The sequence below is a fragment of the Meles meles genome, chromosome 7, assembly GCF_922984935.1.
Source record: "Meles meles chromosome 7, mMelMel3.1 paternal haplotype, whole genome shotgun sequence".
Taxonomy (NCBI): domain Eukaryota; kingdom Metazoa; phylum Chordata; class Mammalia; order Carnivora; family Mustelidae; genus Meles; species Meles meles.
In genome coordinates, this window is record NC_060072.1 from 79,159,441 (window position 1) to 79,173,495 (window position 14,055).

The 14,055-nt window shown below is 35.8% G+C and overlaps 1 protein-coding gene across 3 annotated transcripts in view; it reads left to right on the plus strand.

Annotated features, from left to right (window-relative positions):
* Positions 1-14,055, plus strand: part of CNTN1 (contactin 1) — a 364,883-nt gene that overhangs the window by 233,366 nt on the left and 117,462 nt on the right. The gene's annotated exons all lie outside the window — the stretch shown is intronic.

A 14,055-nucleotide genomic window follows, 5' to 3' on the forward strand; every position in this document is an offset into this window, starting at 1 on the left:
ACTTTTTTGAATGAATCACTTAAAAAATATGCAGATGCTAATTTTAAATCTATGTGTAAACACTTAATACTGATTATAGAAAAAAGTAAGTTAATTATCTAATTTACCTGTTATATCATTTATTCTTCCATTTTGTCAAAAAATATTCACTTAATGTTATATTATTATGCAAACAATTTCAGGAATTGTTTCACTTGAACTTGAACTTATGCATAGGAGGATATTAAGAATATATATAAATATATATGCATCATAAATTTTAAAATTTGAAGCTTTGATACAATAAGCTTATAAGCAGTTTATCTGGCATTCTTTTAGTCTATCAAAGTTATGGGGCAAATACTAAGAAGGAGCAACTCTTCTTATCTCAAGTAGGTAATTTTAATGTCCAACTACAAAATAGCTTATATTTTGATTTTCCGGTTTGATAGGTTTTTACTTTCTTAGAGTCAATACTAAAGGCAGAATCATTTAAATTATCAATTTAATTTATAGCTCCTTTTATTCTGGAAAGGATTTAGGACTATCCACCAAAAATTACAGATTTGCAATATACCATTTTATGCCTCTCCCATGGTGATGCCTGATTTGTGGAAATTACTTTTTTCAATGGCCGTCTAACTTTTCACTTCTCCTTTGAGTCATTTTCTTCCAACTATTTAACAACAATCTCCCTGTCAGAGCCATTATCTTAGTTAACCAGGAGTTAAACTTTCCAATTCTGATTATTGCCACTATAATATCCTTTTTCCTTTTATCTTGACACACACAAATGTTAACATTGTAATTGAGCAAAAAGTTCTTATGTGTCTGTTTTAAATTCATAAATAGCATCTGAATTGTTCAGAGGCTCTGCCACAACCAGTCCTGGGCTCTGGGCTGCATTTTGTCCCTTCTTCTGTGAGACTGATTACGTCTTTCTAAACTTCAGATTTCCCTCTCTAATATTTTATTAATAATTCACTTACTTCATTCAGGTTGCTTCACTGGGTTTGCGAAACTGCTTGCTTCGTGCTATTTGGGAGAGGATTCAATAGAGAATGCTTATAAAGTGCTTGGCACAAGTTCTGGCGGATTGTAAGCAGTTATTATTAATATGGTGTCTAATAGAGTAATCATTCCCACGTGAAGTTTGCAGAGGCTATTGCATACAGTTTTTGGTTTTTTTTTTTTTTTTCTGCTTACAGATCTCAATTTTCTTTAATTCTTGTACTGCTGCTACACTGGCTACCTAATCGGAAACAAAAATTTCCAGTCTTCCCTTGCCAGGGGCAATGGGAGAGGTAGTGATAGTCAACATTTATTAAGTGCTTTCTGTTTGGCCAACGTTGGACTAAGTGTTTTTCCTGTGTTTCTCAGTTGATCTTCACAGCAGTCCTCTAAGGAACACATGTTATTGTGATTTTCCTCAATTTTCAAAGTGAAGAAAATAAAGGTTAGAAAGGTTAAGTAATCTGCCAAAAGTAATAGTACCACTTGTTGGTGACAGGGAAGATGTGAAACCAGGTGGCCGACTGCAGACGCTGAGGCCTTCGCCACTCTAGTTTCTAGTCCACTGGTTAGCACTCCTGTCTGTGTCTGCTTAAATAATCCCCCTCCCATTGTTTGAAGCACTCTAAGACCCTACTGTTCAACTCCTAATTTATTCTATAATTTTGTTTAATGAACTTTTTACGTTCACTCAAGGTTGTCCAAATTATTTCATTCTTCCTATACTATTAGCAAGTTTTGCAATACATTGTAAATCAAGTCTGCATAGTTTCAGGGGGTCTTGCAATACATTGTAAATCAAGTCTGCATAGTTTCAAGGGGGTCTTTAGTTCTAGGAAATTCTTTATGATCTCTTTTAGGCGGGTGGGCGTATGTGTGTGTTTGCGGGTACATGGAAATGCTTTGTTCTGCCTATACAGAAAACACCATTCAAAACAAAGGAAGACAGATCTCTTACCCTAAGGTTTTCTTTTTAAAATAAAATAGTAATTATATGGAATGTGTCACAAAATTGTGCTTAAATTTGAGACATATATATTTCATATTAGAATATATTAGGAATTTGAACAGAAAGTTTGCTTCTGCACATACAAAGGGAGAGAGTAGAGGGACGGGATAAGAGAGAGAGTGGAGAGGGAACAATAATACTAAAAATGGTATTGGATCTCTGTTACTGCTGAGCAAGAACGTGAAGATTGCCTGGAATTGTGGAGTAAAGGTTGGAAAAGAAGAGGAAGGTCAGGCCATAATCCAGGCAAAGGCAAGGATCAAATTGGAGCTTAAGGAAGTAGAACAGAAGATGAGCAGCACAGTGAGATGATGTGAGCCCTAAAATGGTAATTCTAAACTGGGAACAACTTTTCTCCCCAGGGGACTTAGGCCGTATATGGAGACAAGTTTGACTGTCCTCACTATGGGGAGGTGGGGTGAGGGCTATGTATTATGGACGTCTGTTTAGCACAGCTAAACATCCTATGAAGCTGAGGACAGTACCCCACAACAGAGGATTACCTGGTCCATATTACCAATGGTACCAAGGTTGAGAAAGGCTACTCTCAAGGAAGATGGAAAAAGAGAGACTCGGGAATAAACAGACTGGCCACTGAAAGGTTTTAAGCATGATGTGTTAGAAACAAAGAGAAATTATATTGTTTTGAGCAGATGAGAGTGCTTAGAACAACAACAACAACAAAAGATTATTAGAGGCTGGCTAAAACATTTTCCAAAATAGTGTGAGTAGTAGAGGATGATAGATTTCATGTGTTTTGTAAATTTAAGACTCAAATTGTGGTGGGCAGTGGAAGAGAGAAAGAAAAGTGTAAAACGTATATAGTCCCCTGACATAGTTCTGTGACTGCCACAAAACTCACAAAGGCATTCTACCTGTTGCCAAATCCTTTCTCTGCTCTTATGAGTAATTGATTGATAAGCGTTAGAACATTCTGATAAGCAGGTAAAACATTCTGTTATGCTTCAGTCTGTCAAAACATGTACCTTTACTGACCTTCCTTTCACTAACAAACCTTCACTTACGCCTAGCTGTTTGTTTTTTATTTGCTATTTTCTACTACGAAACACGAAGGTAGGTATCTATGCTCACGAGATGTGTCTATATACATGTGTTGACTTCTTTTAGATCATTGTACTTCCTATGTGCAGACCATGTCAGCTAGGGCTCTTCTCTAGCATAATACCTAATAGCTGGTCCTTAGTAAGCATCCGTTGATGTCAGTGCTAGTAAATGGATTAGGACATAGAACAGCAAGTGTTTGTTCTTCAGAAATGAATTGGTTTGGAAGAATCTCCAAAAACTCATTCAGAGTTAAAGTCCCCTTTGTTGTACATAGAACTCCTTACATACTCAAACATCACTGCAGTAATTATTGTGGCAAAATATGGGACATATTTAAAATAGTGGGGAAAATTAACATGTAATCTTTTAGTATCATAAGAATTTTATAATTTTACATGTGGACTTTGATGTTTTATTTCTGATATCACATTAGAAATACACGATTTCATCATGAGCTGGAATACTCCAAAAAATCTATCTGATTTTTTCACTTTGCTTTTAAGAGTAGAACATTAGCTAAACATCTGGAGTTTTGTTCTGGTTTGGCCTTTAATAGATTATATGACATTGGTCAGGACAGTCATTCTGAGCCTTAGGCTTCTCATATACCATATGAGGAAGTTGGGCCACATCAGAAGTTTTAAAATAAAAAGAACAATTTTTTAGCAGCAGAATCCATTTGGCAAAGAGAATTTAAATCAGAAACCCAATAAGTAAAAAAGGTGAAGGTGAGGTTGCTCCGAGTAAATAAATTGTGTGTGTGGGGGGAGGTGTATGGTAGGAGACTACAGTGTTCTGTCATGAGGCCTCTCGTTTCTTCCTGTTCCACAAAACTTCCCATCTGATTCCTTCCTTTTACAAGTGATCCCTGAAGATCTTCAAAACCCTAAGACTAATGGGAACCCGTGTAAAAACCATATGAATTATGAATATCCAATATCCATAATTCAACCATATGAATTATGAATATCCAAGTTTACTTTCAATTCTAAAATACTGGTTCTAAATCCAAGGCATTGATGTTTATGTCCATCAGTCAGAATGATTCCAGAAAATGTTCTTCTTTTTGAACTTTAATTTAAAATTGTCCAAATGATCAAAATTGGACTCCTCAGTCATCAAAATAGCCAAATTTAAGAATATTCAACTTTTCCATTGGTTTTACGAATACTTGGTGATCTCTTAATAATAATTCTAGACCACTTTTTTAATTTACTTAAGTTTTTATATTTATGATGATATTACTTCATTTTCATAGGATTTTTAAGTTGTACCTTTAAAAATATTTTTCACATTCAGATAATCTTAATGCTGAAACATTACTTAAAATAACACTAACTTAAATATTAGGTAATATTAGGAAATTAGTGTTAATTACATTACATGCAAAAATGGTTTTGTGATTATGTAAGAGAATGGACTTTTTGGGAGATTCTAATATTTGAGGAATGAAGTATAATAATACCAATAACTTGTTTTTCTAGGATTCAATAGTAGATGAACGTATTGTATATAGAGACAGGAAAGATAGAGCTAACTAGCTAGCTAATTAGCTAAAGCAAACTGGGTAAATTTACAAATTTTTAATCTAATGCCTGTTATTCAGGTGACCATACTATTCTACTATTCTTCCTATTTTCTTATGTTTAAGCCTTTAAATAGATCACAAATTTAATAATTAGATAATGTAAAATGATAACATTGTATTCTTTCTCCTATGAGAAGCTACCCAGTTTTACCTACCAAACTGTGAACTTAAATCCCATTGTTTCATGAAACAGTATCTTGGAAACAGTTCAACCTGGTTAAACCAGTAATGTGTGTTGACTATGGAACCTTCCAGCAGCCACTTCACTGAAAATCTCCAATTCCTTGTCTTTCAAATGGAAACACAGTGATGCCTGCCTGGCTCTGTCAGCTGAGCTTCCCATTCTTGATTTCAGGTCAGGGCATGATCTCAGGGTCATGTAGTCATGGTCAGGGTCATGGGATATGGAGGGCTCCACACCAGGGGAGAGTCTGCTTGAGGTTCTCTCCCTCTTGTTCTGCCCCTTCTCCCTCTCGCATGCACGCATTCTCTCTCACTCTCAAATAAATAAATAAACCTATAAAAAATGCAATACAAGGGAAACATAAGTCGTATCTTCCTGAGTATTATAAAAATTAAATAAGAAAATGTAGGTAAAGTAGCTAGCACATTGCCAGGCATCTAAAAGACACCTGATACATTAGATCAGGTATTCCCAGGAGTTTGAGAGTAGCCGCCACAGCGGCAGCAGCAATAATGCAAGTAGCAGAAGCAGTTTTCATAGTAGTACTAGTAGCAGCAGAAGTATTCTGTCAACAGCAACAGTATCAGCAGCAGTGGTGGCTGCCGTTAATAGTGATGCATCCTCCTCCCTAAAATAGGATTCAGAGCTAGCTCACAGGGCTGCAGTTAAGAGCAAGTGAGTCGGCACACGTAGCATATTTATTTATAATAGTCCCTGGCACCTCTGAAACCCTCACTAAGTATGTGCTGTAAATTGTGTTGCTGATGCTGGTGGTGAAGTTTGCAGTTATTCTTTAATCCAACAAACCAAAAGTTAAAAAAAAAATGTTTTTCATAGATATAACATGTATCAATCATATTTAATAGCTTTTGCTTATAAGTTTCTAGAATATTTTCTTTATAAGATATTCTTTCCTTCGACCTTCTGTATCTGGCCCTTCATTCTGAGCTTCAATGGAACAAAAGAGATGTTTTTGTTGATAGATAGCTATTGTGAGCCATAAGCTTTATCTTGACCTTGTATGTAGCATCTGACATGTTTCTTTGCTCATTACGATTCATTCAGTTTGTTAATACAACTTGGTAAATCAGATTCATTGATACTGCAGGGATGAATTTGGAGGGTTAGTTCATGGGGGAGGGGAAAGAAAGGAAGGGACGCTTAGATTTTGGAAGTCTTTTGATTTAAATTTGGGAAATTTCTAAGTGGTAAACCACATCTATACTTTGGAACATCCCTGAGCTGTGCTATCACAATTTCCAGTATGTGATTCAACTCTCCTCACATGAAGGGAAGCGTTTTGTATTTCAGCCAAATGTGGTTTTTTAGTGCAAATATAGCGAGCATTCGTATCTAATTTGTGGCTAGAATGTGCTGAGGTCCATGATCTTTACTTGCTTTGTAAGCGTTCTGTTGACCACTGAGAACCTCAGCTTCTCCTGAGGTATGGAAAGAGCTATTACCATTTATAAAAATTTCAGGAAAGTTTTATATGTACACAACTATATTGGAAATAATATAGTATATTTTTCCTTTGCTTTCCTTCTTGAGATATTTCATTGCCACCTTTACTAAATATAGAGCAAATGAAAATAAGGGTTAAAGTTGCTTATTATTGCTTGACACAAGCAGTGCATCATTACCTACCTAAGTCCTAATGTTGAAAGCGGAACTGACATTTAAAAGTACTTTAGCAGTGAACTTTTAAACTAGTTTAATTAAAAGTTTACAGAGTTTATTTGGAAGATTCAATAAGTATAAATTTAATATAATATTTTAAGACATGAAATAATTTGTGTTTTTCATTACATGTGAAAAGTATAAAAATCATGACCACATTATTTCTCTGAGAATAAAATAAGCAAATATGTAAACAGCAATGTGTTTCAAACTGAGAGTCTGGGGGGGAAAGATACAATTTTATTAAGAAAAAAGGAATATTAGGTGTATAGAATACAGATATTTTATAAAAGGCAATTACAGTCTCACAACTTGCTTATTTTTATATTATTTTTCTGCCCTCAATTTTTTTTTATTGTGAAGAGTTGAATTAAAAAAACATTTAAAATTTCTGAAGTGTTTTATTTTTTTAATTTCAGTCTAGTCACATGACTCCTTAAAATAGTGTGAGTTTAGCAACAGGATTATCTTTCACTTAGGCATAAGAAGCAACCAAAAAAGTGAGTTCACATAATGAAAGCATATAATGGAATTAAGTGCTTTTTACTTCTATGCAAACATTATTTTCCACAAATATAACTTATTATCTTTGTCATAATAACTTAGAAAGATTTTACTTAGTATCTTTCCATTACTGAATATTTAGTGTCACAATGCAATGCTAATTAAGAAGGTGAAAACACATTAAAGCAGTGTGCTTTAAAATTATAGTGTTTAAATTATTTTATTTTTTTCTCACTAGAAAATTACTCAGAATATGTGCTAATTAGCCTTTATGACAGCTCAAGAAAAATGTATTATTACCTTCACCATACACACACATTTATTCTCTCCTTGCCTCAAATATTTAAAAAAAATAGTTATAAATAATAAAATAATATTTCTTTACCGCCTCTCTTAGGTGAATTCTATTAAGTAAGGCAGTATGAGGAGTTAGGCCGACTACAAAGGGGCACCATCTCCAAGACCATCTTCAATTCTGAAATGAACTACAAGTTCCAGGGGTGGCCAAAACCACCCTCAGTTTTGATTTGCTGGAAGGGACTTCAGAACTCCCTGCAAGCTATTATATTTATGGTTACAGTTTACTACAGGAAAAACATACAGATTAAAATCAGCCAGCAGAAGAAGTGCATAGGGCAGAATCCAGGAGAAGTACCAAATACAGAGCTTCCATTGTTCGGTCTCTGTAGAGTCAAGATGCATTACTTTATCAGCTTAGGTGTGTGGCAATGTGTGCAGAATATTGGCAACCAGGAAAGCTCAGACCTGAGCTTTGTTGTTCGAAGAGTTTATTGGGGCTTAATCATGTAGGCATGATTAATTGATTGCCCAAATGGTTAATGTCAGTCTCTAGAGTGACTGATACCACATGACCCAAAGCCCCTACCCTAAGTCACTATATGGTTTCAGACCCTAAGTCTAAAACTATACAAGAGTCTTTAAATCATGTTGTTAGACTATCCAGTATGACCCACGATACCCAGGCAAAGAAAGACACTTTAGATTACCTTCCAGAAGCTGAGGAAATAACAGACCTCTCTTGGGGCAAGGTCAAATTCTTTATAACACATATTACAGGTGGCTGGAAAATTTAGAGGTTTTCATTCTTTTATATGTTCACTGTATTTTTTTCTAGAAATTTACACATTATTGCTGAAACTTTTATTTCCTCATGAAATTAGTTCATAAATAGTTTAAAATTTATTATTATTGGCAGTTTATCTCATGTATATCGATATCAATAGTTGTTCACAATTCAGTTATTTTATCTTATAACATTGTCATTATCTTATCTGAAAAAATCATACAAAGTTACTAAAAGAAATTAATAAAGACATTTTAGATAATAGGTATTTATTAATTCATTTGTGTAATGTTTATTTGCTGAATTCCCCCTATATGTCCAATATTACAATAAGTAATTTGTATGTAAGAAATAAATAATAAATAAATAAAAACCTAGTTCCTCCTTCAAAAAATTAGTCTAGTAGAAGACATTATATACACATATAACACAGGGGAACAATGATAAACAAAGCAGGCATGTTTCCTCCTCACATAAAACTTAGAGTCCTGGGGCACCTGGGTGGCTCAGTGGGTTAAGCCTCTGCCTTTGGCTCAGGTCATGGTCTCAGGGTCCTGAGATCAAGCCCCGCATCGGGCTCTCTGCTCAGCAAGGAGCCTGCTTTTTCCTCTCTCTCTGCCTGCCTTTCTGCCTACTTGTGATCTCTCTCTGTCAAATAAATAAATAAAATCTTAAAAAAAATAAAATAAAACTTGGAGTCCTCTAGGAAGACCAACTTTAATCCTATAAGTGTACAAATATTTTATTGCAGCTGAGATATATTATAGGACATAAGGTAAAAGATGCAGTGACAAAATATAACAAGAGAAAATGGAAAGTTTTGCTTGAGGAGATGAGTTGGTATGGATGAGTGAAGAGTGTTTACTGAGGTGAATGTGCTAAGAGTGTGAGAATACGAGGGGATCCCATTCCGGCGGGGGGGGGAATACCATTGTTAACCAGACATGGGAGAGAACAGATACATTTGAGGTCCTATAAAGGGAATGTTCTCCTGAAGAGCCGAGTAAATGATATGGCACTAGCTGAGTTGGAATATTGAACAGAATCTAGAAAATGGAGCCAGATTGGCCATGTTCCAGAAAGAGGAAAAATTTTAAAGCTTTCAGTAAGTTTTATTTTTACAAAGTGGGGTGATTTGGTCATATTGGTGTTTTTAAAAGATCACCCTGGATGCTAAGTACAGAAAAGAATAGAGTAGAACAGGGGTGGAGGTTGTGACCAAATAGAGAATAGTAGTTCAGTGAGGGATGTTGGTAGCTTAGAAAAGGAAAGAGACAGGAGTGATGGAAGGAATAGATAAATTCAAGAATTTATGATGGAGTTATGAGGAGGTTGAAGAAGAAAAAGGTTGAGAATGTCCTCAAAGTTTCTGGGAAGTATGTTGTCATAGATGATTAGAAAGTTGGATTAGTGGGAAAAGGTCAAATCTTATCAGAAGTCAAATAAGTTGAAGAGGGGTCTGGGACCAGATTAAAATGAATTGAGGAGTAGGAGATAAAGAAATGGAAAAAATATATATGTATCTAAGAACAGAAAGTCAGGTTTTGAAGAATAGGTATTACCTGATCATAGAATTAAACAGCTTAACATGAGGACATAAGAATTCTTTCTAAGAGCAAGAAGAGCAGAGCAGAGAGAAGTGGGAGATGGGAGCTGGTACCAGGAAGGGCCCTGGGAAAGGTAAAAGTCACTGAGAAATCCCTAGTATAAATATGTCCAACAGGAATTTAAGAATAGAAATATTTAGTGAGTGGTAATTTTCAATGGTAATTTGCCCTGCCTAGTGGGATAGAGCCAATTCCATCATCTTCCATTCAGTAAACCTTACTAGGGAGGACTTCGTCTTATTAGGTTTATGACAAAATAGGGAAAGAGCTGACTTTCTTGTCTGGTACTCCTTGTGTGACAAAGAAATAACTGACCATTAGGACAGAAGGAAGGTACTCTCCTACCCAAAGAATCTGCAGAAATCTTGGAAACCAGATTTTTTAGCCAATCTAGATCTCAAGGTACAGGAAGACCCCCAACTGATATTAAATTGTATAACCTCTAGCTACATTTTTACTTAGACTGGCTAACATCAAGGAACAATGTGTGTGGCCATGGACCAGTTCTTTATATGGAGATGATAGCATTCTATTACAACAAACTGGATCAGTCTGCTCAGATTATAACTAGCAATTACAGGCATACCTTGTTTTACTGCATTTCACTTTATGGCTCTTTGCAGATAATGTGTTTTTACAAACTGAAGGTTTCTAGCAACCCATTGTTAAGCAAGTCTGTTAGCACCATTTTTCTAATAGCATTTGCTCGCTTGGTGTCTCTGGATCATATTTTGGTAATTCCCATAATATTTTAAATTTTCATTATTATTATATTTGTTAGATCTGTGATCTTTGGTGTTACTATGGCGATTGCTCTAGGGTGCAAGAACTGTACCCATATGAAACAGCAAACTTAATAAATGCTGTGTGGGTTCTCACTGCTCCACTGACTGGCTCTGCTGACTTCCTTCCTCTCCTTGGCCCTCCCTATTCCTGAAATACAACAATATCGAAATCAGGCCAATAACCTTATGATGGCCTCAGAGTGTTCCAGTATAAGAAAGAGTTCACGTCTCTCACTTTAAATCAAATGCTAGAAATAATTATGCTTAGAGAGGAAAGCATGTTGAAAGCCAAGATAGGCCTGAAGCTCAGACTCTTACACCAAACAGTTAGCCAAGTTATGAATACAAAGGAAAAGTTCTTGAAGGAAATTAAAAATGCCACTCCAGTGAACATAAGAATCATAGGAAAGCAAAACAGCCTTATTGCTGGTATGGAGAAAGTTTTCGTGGTCTGGATAGAAGATCAAACCAGCCAAAACATCCCCTTCAGCCAGAGCCTAATCCAGAGCAAGGCCCTGACTCTATTCAATTCCATGAAGCCTTAGAGAGGTGAGTAGGCTGCAGAAGAAAAGCGTGAGGCTTGCAGAGGTTGATCCATGAGGTCTAAGGAAAGAAGCTGTCTCCATAGCATAACAACGCAAGGTGAAGTAGCCAGTGTTGATTGGAGAAGCTGTAGCAAGTTACCCAGAAGATCTAGCTGAGATCATTAATGAAGGTGGCCACACGAAACAACGGATTTTTCAAAATAGACAAACCAATCTTTTATTAGAAGATATCATCTAGGACTTTCAAAGCTATTTAAGTCTACACACACACACACACACACACACACACACACGCACACACACAGAGAGAAGTCTCCACAACTTCAAAGGACTGCCTGACTTTCTTGTTCGGGGTTAATGCAGCTGGTGTATTTAAGTTGAAGCCAATGCTCATTTACCATTCTGAAAATCCCAGGGCTGTTAAGAGTTATGCAAAATCTACTCTGCCGGTGCTCTATAAATGGAGCAGCAAAGCCTGGATGACAGTATGTCTGTAGAAGACGTTTTAAAGTATTCAATGTTGTTGAATATTTTAAGCTCACTGTTGAGACCTATTGCTCAGAAAAAAATGATTTCTTTCAAAATACTGCAGTCCATTGACAATGCACCTGGTCACTAAATGGCTCTGATGGAGATGTACAACAAGAGTAATGTTGTTTACATGCCTGCTAACAAAACATCCATTCTCTAGCCCATGGATCAAAGAGGAATTTCAACTTTCAAGCCTTATTATTGTTTTAAATTTATTATTGGAATACAACTGACATACAATGTTATATTAGTTTCAGGTGTACAACATAGTAACTCAACACATTCTATACATTATTCAATGTTCACCACAGTGAATGTAGTCACCATCTGTCACCATACATTATTACAATATTATTGTCTATATTCTCTATGCTGCAGTTTTCATCTCCATGACTTATTTATTTTGTAACTGGGAATTTGTATCTCTAAATCCCTTTTCTATTTTTCCCATTCTCCCTTCAACTTCCCCTTTGACAATCACCAGATTGGTCTCTGTATTTAAGAGTCTGTTTCTTTAATTTTTTCATTCATTTTGTTTTTTAGATTTTATGTATCAGTAATTTATATGGTGTTTGTCTTTCTCCATGTGACTTATTTCACCTCAAATAATACATCCAAGCTGTAGTAAATAGCAATATTTCCTTCATTTTTATGACTAATTTTTCATTGTGTGTGTATATATATGTGTATCACATGTTCCTTATCCATCCATCTGTTGATGGACACTTGCATTGCTGTCATATTGTGGCTATGGTAAAGAAAGCTGTGATAAACAAGGGGATAAATATGTCTTTTCAAATTAGTGTTTTCACCTCAAGTCCTATTATTTAGGAATTATATTTCATAAGGCTATAGCTGCCATAGATAGTGATTCCTCCAATGGATCTGGGCAAAGAACATTGAAAAATTTCTGGGAAGTATTCCCAGTTTTAGATGCCATTAAGAACATTTGTGATTTATGAGAAGAGTCCAAAATATCAACATGAACAGGAATTTAAAAGAATTTGATTCCAACCTTCATGGATGACTGTGAGGGGTTTAGATTTCAGCAGAGGAAGTAACTGCAAATGTAGTGAAAATAATGAGAGAACTAGAATTGAAAGTGGAGTCTGAAGATGTGTTTGGATTGCTGCTATCTCATGATGAAACGTGAACACATGAAGAGTTGCTTCCTATGGATGAGCAAAGAAAGTAGTTTCTAGAGATGGAATCTACTCCTGGCGAAGATGCTGTGAAGACTGTTGAAGTGACAACAAAAGATTTAGAATATTACATCCACTCAGTAGATAAAGCAGCAGCAGGGTTTGTGAGGATTGACTCCAGTTTTGAAAGTTCAGTTGTGGGTAAAATGCTGTCAGACAGCCTCACATGCTACAGAGAAGTCTTTCATGAAAAGAAGAGTCAATAAATGGGGCAAGCTTCATTGTTGTCTTATTTTAAGAAATTGCCACAGATACCTCAACCTTCAACAACCACCATACTCCTCAGCCAATAGCATCAACATCAAGACAAGGCCCTCCACCAGCAAACGATTATGACTTGCTGAAAGCTCATATGGTGGTTAACATATTTTAGCAATAAAGTATTTTTAAATTGAGGTATGTACATTGCTTTTTTTAGAAAAAAGCTTTATTTTTGTATTTGAAAGAGAGAGAGTGAGCACATGAGTGAGAGAGGCAGAGGGAGAGAGAATCCAAAGCAGACTCCAAGCTGAGGGGGAGGCCCATACGGGACTCAGTCTCATGACCCTGAGATCATGACCTCAGCCAAAATCAAGAGTCAGATGCTCAGCTGACTGCACTACCCAGGAGGCCCTGTACATTGCTTTTTTAGGCATAATGCCATTGAACACTTTAATATAGTGTAATGTCATTGCAGACTATAATAATGATGCAAACTTAACTTTTATATGCACTGGGAAATTAAAACAAATTGATTTGACTTGCTCTATTGTGGTGATCAGTAACTGAACCCACAGTATCTTCAAGGTATGCCTATATTCTTAACCTCATTAATTAAAAAAATATGACAAACCTGAACACTTTGCAAAGCCAGCAGGAAATTTAATATATGAAGGGGTCACTGGAAAGACCTATGGTAAAGCAGAGCATTCATTCCACATGCAGTTGTTAAAAAAATCAAAATTTAAAAATGTATAAGTCTATTATAGTACATAAACAATATCTTCATCTATTACATAAAATATTAACCCAACCATTAATTTATCATCTTTTAATTTAGCTGGATATATGTGATTAGAATAGTAAATCAGTATATTTAGTTGTCAAGAGAACCAAATGTCTACTTAAAAATCAAGTTTTCCAGGGATGCCTGAGTAGTTGTGTTAAGCATCTGACTCTTGGTTTTGGCTCAGGTTGTGATCTTGAGGGTCACTGGATTGAGCTTTGCATCAGGCTCCATGATCAGTGGGGAGTCTGCTGGATATTCTCTCTCCCTCTCCTTCTCCCCTGCCACTCATTCTC